This window comes from Myotis yumanensis, unplaced genomic scaffold (genome assembly GCF_028538775.1).
Source record: "Myotis yumanensis isolate MYYU_CA2020_CCGP unplaced genomic scaffold, mMyoYum1.0.hap1 SCAF_5, whole genome shotgun sequence".
In the NCBI taxonomy this organism is placed as follows: Eukaryota; Metazoa; Chordata; class Mammalia; order Chiroptera; family Vespertilionidae; genus Myotis; species Myotis yumanensis.
Window position 1 is genome coordinate 96,328,437 of NW_027223756.1, and position 13,767 is coordinate 96,342,203.

Genomic DNA, 13,767 nt, shown 5'->3' on the forward strand with positions numbered 1-13,767 from the left:
CTGAAATGATTTGTTTATAGGTCTTCTCTTAATCCTATATAATAAAAGGCTAATATGCAAATTGCCCCCTTGAGAGTTCTAGTGGGAGTTCGATTGCTCACTATGACGTGTGCTGACCACCAGGGGGCAGCGCAGAACATGGCAGGTGACCAGCTGTTGTGGCAGAGTGCTGAGGGATCAAGGGAAGGAGGAGGCAGAGAGGCTGGGAGCAGGGGGTGGGGGGATCACGTGGTGGCAGCATGTGGTTGGCAAGGAAAGAAGGAAAGAGAGGGGAAGGCAGGGAACTTGATTGGCCCTGATCACCAGCCAGACCTAGGGACCTACCCATGCACAAATTTTGTGCACTGGGCCTCTAGTTAGACTATAAGATCCATGAGGACAAAGCCACAAAACAATCAGTAAATATGTGCTGAATGGCATATATGTATGATCTAGAAACTATTGTTTTTGAAAAGTGCTAACTACTGGAGAACTGGGATAAAATGTGATTATTTTATGTAACTTCATGTCGTGTGTGTGTGTGTGTGTGTGTGTGTATGTATTGTTTGGGTCATTACAGCTGTCTCATCCGGGAATGGCTAAGATTTTAATAAATGGCTTGACTATACTTGGTCCTGAGGCTCTCCATCATAGCAGTTTTATAGATTATATGATGAAAAGGAAGGAAGTCACTAAAAGCACCAGTAGTTTCCCTGAACAAAAAATTTAGTGTGGGTACTTAGTAAATAAGAAGAAGATTATTATGTTGAGTGTCTCAGTGCTGTCAGATTGTGGAAATAAAACGTAGTGGAGACTGTGATGTTACAGAAATATTACTCCTAGTCAAGTCCAATAGCAGAATTTAATTAGGGTGGATGGGACTTGACTGAAGTGGAGAGGATCATAAAGGGGGAGGAGGGATAAGAGAGAGAAAAAAGGAAAAGACCATAGAGTTATAATGATTCCTTAAATGGGTCAGCTGTTTGCCTGAACATTCTCATTGATGCTGTTGCATATAATCCTGTATCTCCAATACTTCTGGTTATCAGTACAGCTAAGCTCAGTACAGATGCACTGTTAGGTTGTGTGTGTGTGTGTGTGTGTGTGTGTGTGTGTGTGTGGTGTGCCCCACATGTGTTCGGAGAATCATAGTAGCAAATCAATGAGCTTTATGTATTAGAAGTTCAATCCTCTGAAGTGACTCACTTCTTACCAAAAAAAAATCTTCTTTTTATGATTGACACATAGTCAATTCCTGTCAGCTAATGCATACATTCCCCCATGGTCTGAGAAGATAAAGAGGTTCTCTCTGAGGAGGGACATAACAATAGCTCTTTCATGATTATATGCAAAGAGAAGATAGAAATAGGATTTTGGCTTTGTGAAAGGTGGTAAAGGGAAAAACACTCAAAGAGCATTGAATTTGTTAGGAAACTTTCAGTCCATCCTTTGTTGTTAGCTGACTAAGTGACCTTGGGCGCTAGATGATTAATATCCATTCTACATACATTAGCTTAGAGCAACAATGCATTTCTTCTCATATATTTCAATCTGAAATTCTCTAACAGTATTTTTCTTTTGTAGTCAGCTATAGCATTTGCTCCTTGATCCAATAAATATTTATTGAACAACTATTACATGCCTGGCCTTATACTATCACCATATTGTAACCGCCCCAAAGGCAGGTTCATCTTCATATTTTCTACTGTCTAATCTGGTGTCATTGAGGGCTTAATAATGATTTGTTGGATTGAATTGAATGGGCTAATTTTATATGTGCTGTTTAGTGCTGTGACACTTGGCTGTGTTAGAAACAACACAATTCTTAGAACCAGACATGCAGGGTTCAAATCTCAACTTTGTCACTTACCCTCATGGCAACCTTGGGCAAGTTACTCGACTCCAAAGTGCCTTCATTTTCTCCAGCGGGATTGATAATTCCTATTTCATAGGGCAGTTATTAGGATTACACTGTAAGAGGGCCCTCAGAGTATCTGAACCATAATAGGCTCTTGGTAAATAGTGATTTTTTTTCTAAAGTCATCTAGGTTTCTGGGATCCTACCTTATAATTACTGCATTTATCATGCAACTTTCCTACCGTTGGTATGGTGCTCTGAAGGGTTAGCCTGATTCTTAGAAGCTAATTCAATGGGAAATATGCCTCAGACATTTCACTGATGGGGTATCATAAACATGTGCCATGGTGCAATGGAATTGCTCTGACCTGGGAGTCAGTAACTGCATTGAATCCTCCATCTGCCACTGCTAGCAAGCTCTTATTAGTAAGTGACTTAAAATTTCCTGAAACTCAGTTTTCTTGTCTATAACTACTGGGATGAAGACCAATCTACAGCATTTATTATTTTTCATGCAACAAATATGTATTGAGAGTCTTTTCCAGTAGCAGGCCTGGGAATTCAGACAAGACTGAAATGGTTGCCATCTCTTTTGAGTTCATCACCTAGGGATACCATAAGGACCAAATCACCAGATGCTGCATGGTGAACACCTGGCACATGCTCTGTGTCTGATAAATACCCGCTGAGTGCAATCTGCCGAATGGGGGCTTTTTCAGGTCAACCTGCCTCCCATTCTCCCCTGCCACCTTACTTCCAGGAGATGAACTTAGCGTTCCTCCTATCCCACCTCAGAAAGAAGATACAGCACAGAATAAAGATTCCCTCTGCTTTCTGTCTATTCTAGGTAGCCTCTGCCATTTCAAATCATTCAAGTGATCTCATGATTCACATGATAAATTCCATAGAAATTTAGCTCAGTTTAGTAAGGTCAGGAAATGCAGGAAATCTGGGCTGCTGGAGAAACAGGAGTTGCAGAGCTGGACCTTTAAATCTTCCTTCCCAGGCTGGACCGGTGGGACTGGTACCTTTCAGGCAGAGAGGGGAGGCACACACACCATGGAAGGACCCAGGGACCAGCCACTGCAGTTGAGGAGTCCAGAGGTGGCAGACACTAGAATACTAATCTGCTTAGTGATGGTTGCAGGGGATTGGGTACAGTGTTGGGTACAATGTTGATTTCTTAAAACACAATGATCATATCAGCTGATCATATTAGTTGGTATTGTGTAGGCACGCTTGGTAATTTCCAACTTCCTTAATGAAAATCAAATCCGGATCCTTCAAAATTGCAAATGCAAAGGAGCTCTATGTGGAGTGCAGGTGGGGCCTAGACCGCAGGCCCTGCCCCGGTCACCTGAGATTCACTTGCCTTTGAGGGCTTTTTCACCAACTGTCCATCTTGGAAGTTTGCTGCAAACCTCATGCATTCATAGAAATCTAACACACTGACGAGAGACTCAATAAATATTTATTTGTTCAATCAATTGAATTTTGGGGATAAAGTAGAGGTTCTTCATGTGAGTCCAAAAATGTCTAGTAATTCTGGGTTTATTGACCTTAGAAACTCTGCAAATTAGTAGTAAATTAGTGCCTCAGCTTCAGCTTCAACTGACCATATTCATCACCTTCACTTGACACAAATCCTTTATCTCTAAAGAGACAGGACTACATTTCAATTGCTCTGTCAGCATCAATCTTTCTCCTTCAGTGCTTTGAGTTTGAAATAAGAATTAGTGGGAGCACGTTTAAATTCAGGAGAAACAGGATTTGAAGGTTAGCCATGTTTCATATCATAGAAGTTAATCCAAATCCTATTAAAGGCTTGAAGTGGTGAATAAGTATTTATGTTTACCTTTTTTCAGGGGTTGGGAGAGGCGGCGGAACTAGTCAATATACGGTCATAATATCCTTAAGTTTTGTACTACATTTCCCCCCACCGAGTCTGATAACACCTCATTTTCTCCCATGGAATGTTTTTATTAGAAGCATTTTTCTAGAGTAGCTTATCAATGCACGTTAAATTTCTTTAAAATGTTTCCACTCCCATTCTTTTTTTTTTAAATATATTTTATTGATTTTTTACAGAGAGGAAGGGAGAAGGATAGAGAGTTAGAAACATCGATGAGAGAGAAACATCGATCAGCTGCCTCCTGCACACCCCCTACTGGGGATGTGCCCGCAACCCAGGTACATGCCCTTGACCAGAATCGAACCTGGGGCCCTTGTGTTCGCAGGACGACGCTCTATCCACTGAGCCAAACCAGTCAGGGCTCCACTCCCATTCTTATGTCCTTTCTTTTTACTCAAACTGTCCTTATTTTTCTTTTAGCATCCAAACCCATTGAGTTCCCCAATGGAGTCTCTAATCCTTTCTGAAATGTTTACTTTCAGGTCATAATTTCAGGTGGAAATGTTTGCCTCTCTCAGCTCAATGTGAACATCCAGTTCCTGATACCTTCTTCTGATCCTCCTAATTATTATAATGTTGGGGTTTTTTTTGAGTCCTTCCCTCACCTGCAACATAATCTCCTAAGGAAAGTCAGCAATTGAAGCGTGCAAAAGACTGGTGTATTTCAGGGGGGGGGGGGGGGGGGGGGGGGTGAGATTAACCAAAGAACTTATATGCAGATATGCATAACCCATGGACACGGACAATAGTGCAGTGAAGGCCTGGGGAGGGGACATCTGTAACATTTTCAACAATAAAGATAATTTTTCAAAAAGAGAGAGAAAAGTCAATACTTGTGTAACATAGAAAACACTGGACCCAACATCCAATCTCCCGCCTGCCATTTGTAAGCTGTAAGAACCGTCACAAATTGCATAACCTCTTTGAGCCCAGATTTCTTCATCTGTAAAGAGGGGTAAAGATTCTTCCTTGCAGGTTATTGAATTTTAAAAGATGACTCTCTCAAAGCACCTAAGTGGGGCACAGCAGGTGGTCACCCAGCGGACAATCGTTGAACACATGCACAATCGTATTTTAGGGCCCACACATCTCCTGTCTAGACCGCTGCGGTCAGTAAAGGAGATTTTGAGCCAGTGACTGCGCCCGGCCTCTCCATGCCCCTGACCTAGGATGAGGAAGGAAGAGGACTAGTTTGCATTGAATTCTTCATGGGTGCCTGGCCCAGTGCTAAAACTTCTAACCACGTCGCTTCAGTTCATTCTCATAAAAATACTGCCAAAGGAGCACCATTACCCCTGTTGCTGTGTGTAAGGGAACTGAGCTGCAGAAAATTAGGTGGCTGGTTAAACTCCCACAGGGCAGAGTTCAGAAGCCCAGTGCGCCTGCGCTATCTCAGAGCTTCTCATTGGAACGCAGGGGTATATGTGAGGCAACATGAAGGTTGGTTAAGAGAAGGTTGAACTTAGCTGCCTTCATCTCTCCCTTTAATAAAACTCCTCCGCTAGCCTTTCTATCAGGTCACACATACTGAGGGCTCGCTGCGAGCCAGGCACCATGCAAAGCACTTCCCTGTATCATCTAATTAGGTTCTTGAAACAGTGCTACGAGCATGCGCATTATTAACTCCATTTTACAGAAGGCACAACTGAGGCATACAGGGCATCGTGCTTGCCAGTAAGTCAAGGCAGAGTCACGCACTCATTCCAGATCATTGCATTTTAAAACAGCATCAGCACTCCTCTCCCAGCCCCTCAGTGACAGGGGTCCCAGAGGGGCTCAGGCCTGGTCTTCCCACCTCTTGACCCCCAGAGGGAATTAACAGCCAACTCAGCCATGTAGGGCTGCTTTTTAAAAATATATATATATTTTTTATTGATTTCAGAGAGGAAGGAAGAGGGAGAGATAGAAACACCAATGATGAGAGAAAATCATTGATCGGCTGCCTCCTGCAAGCCCCCCACTGGGGATTGAGCCCACAACCCAGGCCTGTGCCCTTGACCAGAATCAAACCTGGGACCTTTCAGTTCCCAGGCAGATGCTCTATCCACTGAGCCAAACTGGCTAGGGCAGGGCTGCTTTTTGAGCTTCCCCTTTTCCCTCCTAAATTCAACTTTTTCCTTTCTCCTTCTCAACCTTGAAGTCCTCCTGGCTAAGTCAGAGGGGTCACGAAAGCTTTATTAATGCTCATAACATTGGGAGGGGCTCATACAGTATTTGTTCATAGAGAAAAATAAAGGCAAAGGCTAGGCCTGCCTGGCTCATGTCCAGTCCAGCAGAATGCTTGGCACATAGCAAGCGCTCAAAAAAATTGTCCCAATAAATGAATGAATGTGGTAAGATCGGAATAGAAAACATCAGCACTCTCATGCAAACAAGATGTGCATGGTAATATTTGAGGGGAGCAATACAGTCTTGTTTCATACCTTATTTTCTTTGTCTGGAATATCCTCCCTCTGACCTGCCTGGGGAAAGGCTTTCTGTCATTCAGGGTCCATCTCAAATGCTTTTTTAAAAATCTCCTTTCAGATCTAAATAGACACCTTTCAAAAGAGGACATTCAGAAAGCCAAGAGACATATGAAAACATGCTCAAAGTCACTAATCATCCGAGAGATGCAAATCAAAACAACAATGAGGTACCATCTCACACCTGTCAGAATGGCCATCATCAACAAATCAACAAACGACAAGTGCTGGAGAGGATGTGGAGAAAAAGGAACACTTGTGCACTGCTGGTGGGAATGCAGACTGGTGCAGCCACTATGGAAGGCAGTATGGAGGTTCCTCAAAAAATTGGAAATGGAACTCCCATTTGACCCTGTGATCCCACTTCTAGGAATATATCCCAAGAAACTAGAAACACCAATCAGAAAGGATATATGTAACCAGATGTTCATAGCAGCACAATTCACCATAGCTAAGATCTGGAAACAGCCTAAGTGCCCATCAGTAGATGAATGGATTAGAAAACTGTGGTACATCTACACGATGGAATACTATGCTGCTGTAAAAAAAGAAGGAACTCTTACCATTTGCAACAGCATGGATGGAACTGGAGAGCATTATGCTAAGTGAAACAAGCCAGTCAATGAAGGAAAAATACCACATGATCTCATTCTTTCATGGATAATTAAGACCATTACAAACTTTTGAACAATAATAAATACAGTGGCAGAGCTGCCTCAAACCGATTGTCGGACTTCAGTGGTAAGGCCAGGGAGGGTTGGGGGACAGGAGGGAGGGGAGTAAGAGATCAACCGAAGGACTTGTATGCATCCTTATAACCATAACTAATGGACATAAGACACTGGGGGGTAAGGGAGGGCAGGGGCTTGTCAAGGGTGGGGGGGAAAAAAGGACACATATGTAATACCCTTTGTAATGCTTTAAGCAAAAAAAAATAAAAATAAAAAAATAAAAAAATAAAAATCTCCTTTCATTGGATATAATCTCTCCCGTCCTTGACATCTCATAGTACTTAATTTCCCCTGGCATTGGCTCTCTTCCACCTCAAAGTCCAGTTATTAGTTTGGAGACAGAATTGCATAGCAGTGAAGAAGAGTCTGGTCTCTGGTCTGGTGCCAGGTTGCACTGACTAGCTGTGTGACCTTGAGCAAATTACTTAACCTCTCTGGGTTTCATTGATCTCATCTCCAGAATAATGATTGTACCTATTTTAGAGGTTATTGTGAGGATTTGATGAGTTACTATGAACTAATATATACGAATTAATATCATGTTTAAAGCAAGTCCTGCTGTACAGACTATGCTACATGAAGTGTTAGCTCTACTGTGGACCTGCCGGGCTGGGGAGGCAGGAGTGACATCTGACTCCGAGGAAAGGAGTTCAGGGCTTGGACGGAGTTCAAGCTCACAGCGATTGGTTGACCCTCTTCATTGCATTTAGGCTCTAAGCAAACACATGGCCTGTGCCTGAGAGGCTGGGACCTGAGTCACTGTGGTCTGAGGCTTTCTGGTCCCTCTTCCAGAAGCTGAGCTCACTGCTCCTCCCAGTGGGAGCTGCAGACAGCTTCTCTGTCAGGGCAGACAAGTTCTCACCCAGCTCCTGCAGACCCTGGCAATGACACCTCCCCTTCACTGTCTGTATCCTAACCTTCTTCTGCACTCAACCTTCTCCCGTTCCCAATATGCCAGGCCTTTGTCACACTTTTCACCCCGAAGACGCTCTCCCCTCTGCCTGGAATGTTCCACATCCTCCTTCCTCCCTCCTCCGTGCCCAGGAAGCATACACACTCATACGGTATTTATAAGTCTGTAGTGCTGATTCACAGCAGCTTCTGTTACAGGTTCATGTATCTTGCAGGGGATCGCACATCAGTGATGTATATCTGCCTCCTTCATGCCAATGCTTACATAGATCCCACTGTACAAATAGACCATGTTTTTAACCTAACACCCTCCTCCAGGAGAGAAAATTGTTCGCAGTCTTCTGTCTTTTAAAATAGAAAGACCTTTGCAAGAACAGCACGTTACACTCCTAACACTTGGCTGCAAACAGGTCTGTCAGGTGTTTCTGACTGAGGCAGCAGGTAAATTGAAAGTGCAGGGTGCCTGGATGAGGAGAGTCCTGAGGGGTTGGTGTACTGCCCAGGCCTCTCCTCTCTCAGGAGGTAGATTATCAAACAATGCCAGGGGCTTGTCCTGACTGGGGTGGCTCAGTTGGTTGGAGCATCATCCTGTACATCAAAAGGTTGCCGGTTCAATTTCCCATCAGGGCACATACCTAGGTTGCAGGCTTGATCCCCGGGTTGGAGTGCATACAGGAGGCAATCTCTCTCTCTCTCTCTCTCTCTCTCTCTCTCTCTCTCTCTCTCTCTGTCAATTTAAAGAATATATCCTCAGGAGAGGATTTAAAAAGCCATTATTAACCTCTGTGGAATTATTATACTAGGACCTGTACTAGCGTACAGGATATACAGACCTTGTTAAGGTTCTGGAGAGGTTAAAATGAGCTTGAATGCACAGGTGGAAACTGGGAAGCATCTCCCCCTCTAAATAAAACTGGGTCTTTTTTGGATGGATCAGGCCAGTCAAGGAAATGTAACCTAGAAACACCACCTTGTGGCCACATAGGGATTGTGGCCTGGAGGCTGAGCCCCCCTGGACCCCCTGCTGAAAACCTGCTCCAGACCCTTCTAGGCGCCGCTGGAAATGGAGCTCGGCTGGAGGGAGTTGGGTGCTGGGCCCTTAACAGGGCGCGTCAGCCGCCTGCTGCAATCTCCGCTGCAGGGAGCTCCGGAGCTGCCCCAAAGCCTAGGCCCTGAGAGCCCAGTGCCAGCGGTGACTCCCCTACAGCCGGCAGCCAGCAGGGCCACCCCTGAGCCGCTCAGCTTTGGCTAGGCCATGAGCTCCTGGCCTCTATAGATGAATCCATGGACAGGAAGGGCACACACTGATTTTCTTAAAAAAGACTTCAGATGTTAAGCAACGAATTAGAGCTCAGGTTCTAATGAAGAACAAGTCGTTTCCTAAGCTCAGGTCAGAGAGGCTTTCAGATATACCGAGCATTGGGCTTTGGCAGATGTTTTTCAAGGTTAAGCCCTAAATTCAAAGGGCTTGTTTTATTGATTTTTGTTTTGCTTTGTTTTTCACACTTTGGGAATATTTTATGCTCAGATATGGCTGTCTTGTGAGAGTTTACTTAATCTTAACCATTTTATAGCAAAAACTTCACTCATTTAGAGAATGGGACTCTTAACAAATTATAAAGCAGGAAGGAGCCTTCTGGAAACAGATTCTTGTTCAAAACATCACCGTGATACCAGCTCTTGTTCCTAGCACAGCTTGTGCGCACAGGGAGGATTTGCCTGTACCCTCTCTCTCTCTCTTGTCTTTTTTTTAATCCTCACCCGAGGGTATGGATGTTTTTACTGATTCTAGAGAATGGGTAAGGGGGAGAGAGAGAGAGAGAGAGAGAGAAGGATATCAGTTGCCTCCTGCATGCCCCCTGACCAAGTATCAACCCCACAACCTTTTTGGTGCACAGGACAACACTCCCTATGTTCTTTACGTAAGATTCCCCCCCTTCTCAAAAGCCTGCTGTTCCATAAAGATACATAGAACACAGCACCAATGACGTGCCTGTGCTTCCCACACCTCCCAGCTCTAACAACGATGACAAGCACAAGGAAGCCGTTTAAACCAGCAGGTCTCTACGACAGCCCCATGTAAGCTGCTATATGCTTATTACTTTAATGCGCACTACGCCCTAAGAGAACGTCAGAAAAGGGAATGGTTAGCTTGTCAAGGATCACCATAGGAGAGCTGAATGTTCCCTTCTGCTCGGGAGGCTCTGACATAGATTTCCCTTCCACTTATTCCCTTAGGATGGAAGTAAAACATTGGGCAGAACGGGAAACGGTGAGGCTCCCACATACATTTGCTTTATTGGGGCGTCTGTCATCAGAGGATTCATTCTGCAAGTGGCTAGAGTGCCCTTCGAATAAGAGGCAAAAGAACCTGGGGCCTCGGTATGTTTGCACATAAGTAAGATATTTGCACATTGTCAATTCCTCCTTTTCACTTTAGATTTACTATTTGGACGCTTCTGCCACCTTGTGGTCAAATCGCACCACGACCAAGCACAGAGCAGTGGGTCTGCTATTATGTAACCTGGTGGACTTCTCTCTTGGACCAAAGCTGGTCAAGGGGCTGTTGATATATTCCTCCACCACGTTCACATACCAAGGTGGTATAAGAAACGGTATGGTATGTTTTGTTTTGTTTTGCTTGGTTTTGTTTTGTTTGAAAAATAATATTTTAAAAAGAGTATAGACTGTTTGAAGATGTTTTTCCAAGTCTGTTGAGGAAAGACTACCAGTTCCTTCAGTACTTGGTAAAAGAAAGAAAAGGAAAGGGTTTCCAGCTCACCAGGAAAACCAGTTTCCGGTTTTGGCTTTGCCATAAATTTGATGTTGAGAAGTTTAACCACTCCCCAGTTCTTGTACTTAGAGGAGAGACTGAGCAAATCAAGATCATGTATATTCACCTAAAGGGGGCTGAAAAGAAAATACTGCTGTCTCATATAGGTTGCTCTCTGGTAACTGACTGCCTATTACATCTCGAGAGAAACAAAGACATTAAGATCTTGGTGGATACAATGATATTGTAGACACACAATGAGTAGCTTACTGAAGTCTTGCTCTGTTTTACCTTGGAGACAATTATGACCATTATACAGTTGATTATCTAGAACTTCACAAGATCAATAATGATTAATTATAACACACATTGTAAAACCTATTTTCTTACAAGATGTAATTAAATTATGGCAGTAAAAATAACAAATACCAAAAGTAGTAGTTCTCTAGTTTATTGTATTTGTTTGTTTTATAGTGTATCCTGAACCAGAATATTGTCTGGTATAATAACCTCTTCTCTACCCTGTCTCTGGATTCATGATGTGTTTGTAGACTGGTGGGCAGGCCAGGGACTAACATCAGATACATCTGGGTGGGTATTTTCAGGTACATCTTCTTTCACATCCAAAACCCTGATGAGAGAGGGACTGTTGTCCTTGTTGTTATTGGGTTGTTGTTGTTGTTGTTGTTTGGGGGGGGGGGGGACAAAATAGAGATTCAAAGAGGTTTAGTGAATCACCAGTTAAATAGTTAATGAGTAAAAGAGCTGGGATTTGAACTACAGATTAGGTGGCAGATGGGCAAAGATGTAACTCTAGGACTTTCATTGTATAATGGTCAGACCCAATATGGAGAACTCATTCAATGAGAAGGTAAAGAGCACCTGGCACAGCCCTGGCTGGTGTGGCTCAGTTGGTTGAAGCATCATCCAGTCAAGGCACATACCTTGGTTGTGGATTCCATCCCAGGTCCAGGTGTATATGGAAGGCAACCAATCGATGTTTCTCTCTCTCTCTCTCTCTCTCTCTCTCTCTCTCTCTCTCTCTCTCTCTTCTCTCCCCCTTCTCTTCTCCTCTCTCTAAAAATCAATGAATATGTCCTCGGTGAGGAAATTTTAAAAAGTGCCTGGCACATAAATGTTCAGAAAATGCAACTTGCTTCTCCATGATATATATGAATGTCACCTGCTGACCAGATGTGCTTAGTTAAGCTGGAGGCAGACAGTGTCCACAACAGGTTGGCTGATACCTCCCTCTGAACCTGGTTAGAGTTGACCCCAGTTCTGACTTTGAGATGATGAGCCTTTAGACATAAGTCAGAAGGAAGGGTCTGAACTTCACCAGTCCTTGAAGACACCTTGACCCCACGACTGTCACTGCACATGGAAACACCTTGTTCTGAATGTTCTGAGACCTCTCAGGTGTGAAGTGTGGTTGGAGGTCAGCAGGCAGAGCCCATATTCCCAAGCACTGCTTACTTCATCCTAAACAAAACAGACACCACAGTCCATGGAAGGAGCACAAACCTGAACCAAAGAAGGCAACAATCCCCAAGAAGGGAGACGCAAATGCTATGCCCTAGCATCCACCCAGGCCTCTGTCTGGAGAGATTGGAGGGACTCTGCCTCCACAGTCCCTTGAATTTCATTTTAAAATACAGCTCAGGTCCATGACGATCGAAATCTATTTGTCATTAGACAGGATGATGCTATTGTAGGGCATGAATCTGGTTAGCTGAGAAAGCTGCAGCCAATCCTGCAGGGACTAGAGACAGCTACAGCGTCTTTTCTTTCTTTCTTTCTCCTGAGCATGGAGGAGGGGATGGGACAGAGGGGAGAGGCCTCACCACACTCTGGAGTCCTTGGCTCCTGCTAGAATTATTTTCCCATTCCGTCCTTTCCCCTTTCCTCTCTGCACAGGGAGAAAGAGGTCCCAGTCTCCGTTACAGCGCTGAGGAAGAGGAAGAGGTGACCAGTCCATTGGCTCAGCCAGGGTGCCACAGCTGCAGCCATGCAGGGCTCCTCCGCCACAGCTCTGCATTCAAGGACCAAAGGGGCTAAGTTTGACTCATGATGCACTCAGCGTCGGGGGGGAGGAAGAGGGCAACATTCCCCATAAGATGTTGCTGTTTCTGGCAGGAACCCTTACAGTATTTGGGTCTCAGCCTGGTAGATGGAGGGGAGCTGACTTCAATAGAATTAAATCCTAGATTCAAAAGGAGAGGGAAATCAGGCATATCACACATACACACACACACACACACACGCACACACACACACCTAGGAGTAGCAGGAAAGCATCCCCCAAGAGATCAGCCCAACCTGAGCCCATACTAAAGTGGATGCTTAAGTCATGATCCAGTTCTAACTCTAACCTCTCTCTCTCTCTCTCTCTCTCTCTCACCCATAAAATACTTGGAAGCCAATTATGTTGAAAATTGGTTCTAAGAGTTTCAGAGTCTTTGGTTTAGAATATAATTGTCAACTGTGAGAGAATACATTTCTGTTGTTTTAAGCATATATATCCTATATAATAAAAGGATAATATGCAAATTGACCCTAACAGAGGAATGACCTATCATTATAATGCGTACTGACCACCAGGAGGCAGATGCTCAATGCAGGAGCTGCCCCCTGGTGGTCAGTGCACTCCCACAGGGGGAGCTCTGCTCAGCCACAAGCCAGGCTGAGGGTTGTGAGCCCAGCAGAGGTGGCGGGAGCCTCTTCCACCTCCGCAGCAGCACTGAGAATGTCCAACTGACAGCTTGGGCCCAGGGGAGTGGGCATAAGCCATCAGTCAGACATCCCTCAAGGGTTCCTGGGCTGCCAGAGGTATGTCTGACTGACAGCTTAGGCCCACTCCCAAGCTGGCCTGCTCCCCTGGGGAACGGGCCTAAGCCGGCTGGTGGACATCTCCCAAGGGGTCCCAGACTGCAAGAGGGCGCAGGCCTGGCTGAGGGTGCAAGAGTGCATGAATTTTGGTGCACCGGGTCTCTAATATATATATAATTGTAGTCTAATTTGTTCAGAAATAAATTCTGTCTCCCCGGTAAGATTAGAAGTCATTTTAGGTCAAAGGGCAGTTAGAGTTCCATTCACAGAATTGACAAAGGCTTTTGAAATGCCCAACTGAGCCTCAG